General features: G+C 38.4%; 1 pseudogene; it reads left to right on the forward strand.

The window, feature by feature from the left end:
* The first annotated feature begins 706 nt into the window (after positions 1 to 706).
* LOC115286528 lies at positions 707 to 2,210 on the forward strand (annotated as a pseudogene).
* Positions 2,211 to 7,005: the final 4,795 nt, after the last annotated feature.

Genomic DNA, 7,005 nt, shown 5'->3' on the forward strand with positions numbered 1-7,005 from the left:
ACTTAGATCAGTTTTAAATGTATACGGCATGAATAGAAAAGGATATACCATGGGATGGGATGGGATGGAGAAAGATACCGCGTAAAAAACCAAGATACGCCCTGCCAGTGGTGTATCCACAAGAGACGCGGAGTAGCTATGTTAATTTCAGACAAAGGAGACTTCAGAACCCAAAAAAAAATTTTAAGGAATTTCCAGAAATAATGATAAATGGGTCAATTCTCCAAAAACATAAAACAATCCTTACCATGGATTCACCTAACAACAAAGCATCTTATACATAAGGCAAAAACTGGTAGAACCATAAGAAGAAATAGACAAATATTATAGTTACAGACTTCAGCATCCATCTTTCAGTAAGTGATAGAGCCAATGGGCAGAAAAATTGATAAGAATATAGTTGGACATTCAGCGGCACAGGGAGAGCAAATGCATGGATAATGAGCGCAGATAATAACCCGTATTTTTTCTAAGCCCTCGCTGCATGCCAGGCACCTTGCTGAGCAACTCCTGTGGCTCTCAGGCACTCCCGCGAGGATCTGAGGAGGTAGGTACTTTGGCAGTGGATTCGGAGGGCCTGTGGTGGAGGCAAGCTCAAGGGCACGGAGACGGTTGGATACTGGTGGCGGGAAAGTCCCATCAGCAGCCAGCAGACCTTGAAACCTTTTTCTTTTCTTCCCCCAGGGCCGATTTTGGAGAAGGACCTTCGGGAAGATCATTAACTTCCTCGTTTTGTAGCTGGAGAAAATGCGAGTCAGAGCGAGGAGTTTCAGATCTCGGCTGCCTGTGTTGAATTGACCAAAGCAATGGTTATGGAGAAGCCTAGTCCCCTGCTGGTCGTGGTCGGGCGGGAATTTGTGAGGCAGTATTACACGCTGCTGAACCAGGCCCCAGACATGCTGCACAGATTTTATGGAAAGAACTCTTCTTATGTCCATGGGGGATTGGATTCAAATGGAAAGCCAGCAGATGCAGTGTATGGACAGAAAGAAATCCATAGGAAAGTCATGTCACAAAACTTTACCAATCGCCACACTAAGATCCGCCATGTTGATGCTCATGCCACTCTGAACGATGGTGTGGTGGTCCAGGTGATGGGGTTACTTTCCAATAACAACCAGGCTTTGAGGAGATTCATGCAGACATTTGTCCTTGCTCCTGAGGGCTCTGTTGCAAATAAGTTCTACGATCACAATGACATCTTCAGATATCAAGATGAAGTCTTTGGTGGCTTTGTCACTGAGCCTCAGGAGGAATCTGAGGAAGAGGTAGAGGAACCTGAAGAAAGACAGCAAACACCTGAGGTGGTCCCTGATGATTCTGGAACTTTTTATGATCAGACTGTCAGCAATGATTTGGAAGAACATTTAGAGGAACCTGTGGCTGAACCAGAGCCTGATGCTGAACCAGAACCAGAGCAAGAACCTCCATCTGAAATCCAAGAGGAAAAGTCTGAGCCAGTGTTGGAAGAAAGTGCTCCTGAGGAGTCTCAGAAGAGTTCTTCCCCAGCACCTACAGACATGGTGCAGACGGTCCAGGAGGACCTGAGGACATTTTCTTGGGCATCTGTGCCCAGTAAAAACCTTCCACCCAGTGGAGTTGTTCCGGTTACTGGGATCCCACCTCATGTTGTTAAAGTACCAGCTTCACAGCCTCGTCCGGAATCTAAGCCTGAATCTCAGATTCCACCGCAGAGGCCTCAGAGGGATCAAAGAGGGCAAGAACAACGAATAAATATTCCTCCCCAGAGGGGACCTAGACCAATCCGTGAGGGTGGTGAGCAAGGCGATGTGGAACCCCTAAGAATTGTGAGACACCCTGATAGTCACCGACTTTTCATTGGCAATCTGCCACATGAGGTGGATAAATCGGAACTTAAGGATTTTTTTCAAAGCTATAGGAATGTGGTGGAGCTACACATTAACAGTTGTGGGAAATTACCCAACTTTGGTTTTGTTGTGTTTGATGATTCTGAGCCTGTTCAGAAGGTCCTTAGCAACAGGCCCATCATGTTCAGAGGTGAGGTCCGTCTGAATGTGGAAGAGAAGAAGACTCGAGCTGCCCGGGAAGGGGACCGTCGAGATAACCGCCTGTGGGGACCTGGAGGTCCTCGAGGTGGGCGGGGTGGTGGATTGAGAGGCCCGCTTCATGGAGGCATGGTGCAGAAACCCATATTTGGAGTGGGAAGGGGAATTGCTCCAAGGCAGTGAATTGCTCTTCCTTGATTCACACAGCAGTACAAATCTTCTAGCTCGGGCAGAATGGTGAATTTCTTCTACCAGCATTTGGTATCCTGGAGTATGACCCTAGTCTATTATAAACTGCTTAAGTTTGTACAATTTTACTTCTTGTGTTAATGATATGTGCTCCCTCTCCCTTCCTCCCCTCTCCTCACCTTTTTAGTCTTTCACTTCCAATTTTATGGAATGATATTTTAGGAAAAACAGATTTTTTAAAGAAGAGAAAAAGACTGAATTTCCTTGCTTTACCTTTGCATAACAGATTGGATTTTTTTTAACAGCCGTTTCCCCAAAGGAACGTGTCGTACCTTATTACTGACATTTGGTATGATTCATTCATTGGAATATTATTTTCTATGTGTTTCAAAAGCCTGTGAGAAACACAGGATTTGATAAACATTTTGAAGGCAGGAAAAATCTAAATTATTTCTTCATTGAGAGTCACGACTACCTTCTGGTGTGTAGAAATTGCCAATGGAAAAATTGATAGTTTTGATTCTTGCTGGTATGGTTAAAAACTGAATAAACGGTGTTAGTAGAGTTTTTTCTTTTGATATGTGATCACAAAACAATTATACTGTTTTTACCACTTAAATTGTGAGATAGCTTCTAAATGTCTAGGATGCAACTGATTAGATTTCTTTTGAAGTAGGGTTCTTTCATGTTTAATTTGTATTTGTAAAAAAAAGAAAGAAAGAAAGAAAAGAAAAGCAAAACAAAAAAACTCAAAATACAACAAAAAAGAAATCCCAAAATCTGAAGAACACAAAACCCAGAGCAAAACTGTTGTGCCTTCTATTTATCTTTGATTCCAGCCTTGGTGATTGTTTAAAGAAAAATTTTAAAAAGTCTAGATTTGTTTTACCAGGTGTAGAGTATGTTGAGAATGAAAGAATCCCTCTTTCACCTTGTATGTCTTCTGTTCATTTGTTTTATGCCTTATTCTTAAATTGAGTCTCAAACTAGAATGCCTTTGAGGACAGACCTGCTTCTATAGACCTAAATAGTCCAGCATTTGTATTAAGTTTTATTTCGGTATCTATTCAGAATCCTAACCACAGGCCATAAGAAGGAATATGACTTTAACATTGGACTTTGTGCTTGAGTGTCTGCCAGTTTTTTTCTTTAAATCATAGGCATATGGTAAATTTTCTATTTTGTTATGGTTCTCTTTTATTGATGGGCATGCAGTTGGTGTTTCTTGGAAATGGCCAATTTTTATTAAAATATTTCTGGAAGAAAAATTAAAAAAAAAGAACATAGTTGGACGAAACAGTACCATCAATTGACTGGATATAATTAACATTTACAGAATATTACATCCAATAATAGCAGAATATACAGTTTTCTCAATTTACATGAAATATTCACCAAGAGAGACCATATTCTGGGCCATAAAACACACCTGAACAAAAATTTTAAATAGAAATCATATAAAGTATGTTCTCAGACCACAATGGAATTAAACAAGAAATCCTAAAATCCTAGAAAAGCCTAAATATTTGGAGACTAAACAAGAAATTTCTGAAAAGACTAATCATACCACATGTTTGCGATGTGTAGAACTGGAACATACAATGCTGATGGGAATGTAAAATAACTATCTTTGAAAATAGTTTGTTTCTTAAAAAATTAGACATGGACCTACCCTATAATCCAGCCATTCCACTCCTACATATTTACCCAAGAGAAATGAAAGAATATATCTATACAAAGACTTATACATGAATATTCATAGCTGCTTTATTTGTAATTGTCCAAAGCTGAAAATGGGTCAAATATCCTTCAACAGGTGTATGGATCAACAATTGCAGTATATTCATGCAGTGGAATATTCCTCAGCAATAAAGAGGAATGAACTGTTGATGAATGCTACAATCAGAGAGAATCTCAAAATAATCTCTGAGTAAAAGAAGCCAGACAAGAGTACATATTGTATGGTCACTTCCCATAACATTCCAGAAAATGCAAACTAATCTATAGTGACAGAAAGCAAAAAAGTAGTTGCCTGGGGGTATTGGAAGGAATAGGTTGGGGGCAGTAATCACATCAGGAAACTTTGGAGAGTAGTGAATATGGAATGTGTTCATTATCTTGATTTGTGGCAGTGGTTGCATGGGTATACACATATGTCAACATTTATTAAATTATATATGGGCAGTCAACTGTATACCAATTACACCTCAAGAAAGCTATTTTTTAAATGTATATAATGCAGGCACCTGGGTGGCTCAGTCAGTTAAACATCTGACTTTGGCTCAGGTCATGATCTCACAGTTTGTGGGTTTAAGCTGCACATCAGGCTCTGTGCTGACAGCTAGCTCAGAGCCTGGAGACTGCTTCACATTCTGTGTCTCCCTCTCTCTCTGCTCCTCTCTCTCTCAAAAATAAAAACACTAAAAAAATGTTAATGTATATAATGTAAAAATCCTGAACAAAATTAATTTATATAATTAATATTTCTTTTGCCCTGAACCAGATTAAGGCCCTTTCCGAGTGTCTTTTGCTGGTTAGTTCAGTCAGATATCACAGACCACTGAAATTCTAAAAGCAGAAGTGATAAACTAGCTTCAGGCAGCCCATATCATTCTGTTTTATTCCATGAATTGTTCTTTCAATATATATGTTTGGTTGTGAGGGTAGCAAGGTGAGACTATATGGAGAGAAAAAAAACCTCACAATAAATGATGGTAGGTCAAGAACATTATCTTCTTATATAAAAGACATCACATTATATTTCTACAAGAAAGTATTTTATATCTATGCTTTGAGAAGCTCCTTGCAAATGTCAGCTCTTAGAGACAGAAATCACATTATTTATGAGTGTTTCATAGAGCACCTAGGACTTAAACATACTATTTAACGAAAATTTAGGATGTTCCAACCAAATCTTAATTTTGCTCCAAAATTCTATTTTGTTATTTTGCAGTTGCTTAATAAAACAATGGTGGCCCTCTAGGACTCTAAAAGAAGAAAATGAGCACATATTCATCATTCTCTTAGACACAATCTGACTATCATGAGGTTCACTTTGTGTTACTATATTTTAGATTCTAAGCATGTGGACCTTTATTTATTTTTATGGCAGACTTAAGTACCTTTGCAGACTTTCCCTGAAGATCTGTTGGTGATTCTCCACCAAAGGGCGGTTTACTAGGTATTTAACTTGTTAGATATTATTAAAGCAACCATACATTACAATGATTGCATTACATACATACAAGCCTATTCTACTATACTGAGAAGGAAGAGAGGAAGATCAATATATTTTATAATTTTATAAATAGCAAGTTAGGTGAAGATATTAAGTAAAATAATGCTTCTAAACGTTTCTAGTTTTGTAGATAAGACAAATAGATTTTCTCCAGTGAACAAGCTTCATTTCTCTCTTCCATGAGTTGGCTTTTCTTTCTTGGCACCTTTGATATAATTGTCCATTGAGAGGTACAATTAGAGCATTGTAGATTCTGTCCAGGACTTTAAACACTTTGCACTCTGAACATGGATTTAATATATTGTCAGAACCTTTCATATGGACCTTAGCAGAGTGCACTCAGCACCATTATTTTTTATTTTCAGTATATAGATTCTTTTTCCCCAACAAAATTTGAATTAACTGAAGACAGAGACTGGATGTGCCTCTTTGAGTCTTGACATTAAACATATCTAACTTTTGGGGCACTTGGGTGGCTCAATCAATTGAGCATCAGACTCCTGGTTTTGGCTCAGGTCATGGATCTCATAGCTCATAAGTTTGAGCCCATGTTGGGCTCTGAGCCTGGGCCCTGTTTCAGATTCTGTGTTTGTCTCTGTCCCTCCTCTCCTCACACTCTCTGTCTCTCTCTCATAACAAATAAACATTTTTTAAATATCTAACTTTTATATTGTACTTTTTCTTCTTCAGAAGCTAAATATAAAAAGGGCACTGGGATTTTAGCAGATTACATCATCTTCCATTGACATGTATGAAATACTACCCGTGAAGCTTAGTACTGCGCTAGACCTGCAGGAAGTATAAGAATATGTAAAGTAGGCACAGAAGCCAAATGAGATCAGATTGAAGAGAACCCCCTATGCAAGACCAAGGGAACAATTAAAGGTCTTTAAGTAGGAGGAGGACACAGATGAAAGAGTTTTAATAGGATTGGTCTGATGGAATTATACAGGATGGATAAATTCAGGCCAAACTAGAGACAAAAAGACTAAATAGAATAGTCAAGGATTGAAGGTGTTCAGCTGTGGACTTAAGGCATAATGGAATGGCTATATCTCAGGGGAAAAGACAGACAATGGATGGAAGGCTTGATAATGGAACCAAATCTATTAGATGAGTCCTAAGTATTTTTCCCTATCATTTTTATCCTTTACTTATCTATCTCCCTTCTTCCAAAATAAAATTTCAGGGAGTTTATAAAACTTCATATAAGATAACATAATATTTAAAATAAGTTGGAACAAAGGAATAATTATGGTTAGAAAATAAGATAAAGCCAACAGTAAGATTGTTACACAAAATGCATGTTGTGAGAAATACACAATCTGATGCTTGAATCATTGTGTAATTAAGAGAAAACACAAACCAATTTCTCAGGATAAGCCTAAATGTTTCTGATACCAAGAACAGATAGAAATTTCTCTCTAAGGTCTGTACACAGAAGGATATTGTGCTCTTTGGTGAACACTAACTGTCCTCAATAATATTCTTAGAGTAAATACATCCTGTAATGTAAGCAGTTGGTATAACACCAGGGCTGAGGCGGAGTGA

This window comes from Suricata suricatta, chromosome 3, assembly GCF_006229205.1.
Source record: "Suricata suricatta isolate VVHF042 chromosome 3, meerkat_22Aug2017_6uvM2_HiC, whole genome shotgun sequence".
Lineage (NCBI taxonomy): Eukaryota > Metazoa > Chordata > Mammalia > Carnivora > Herpestidae > Suricata > Suricata suricatta.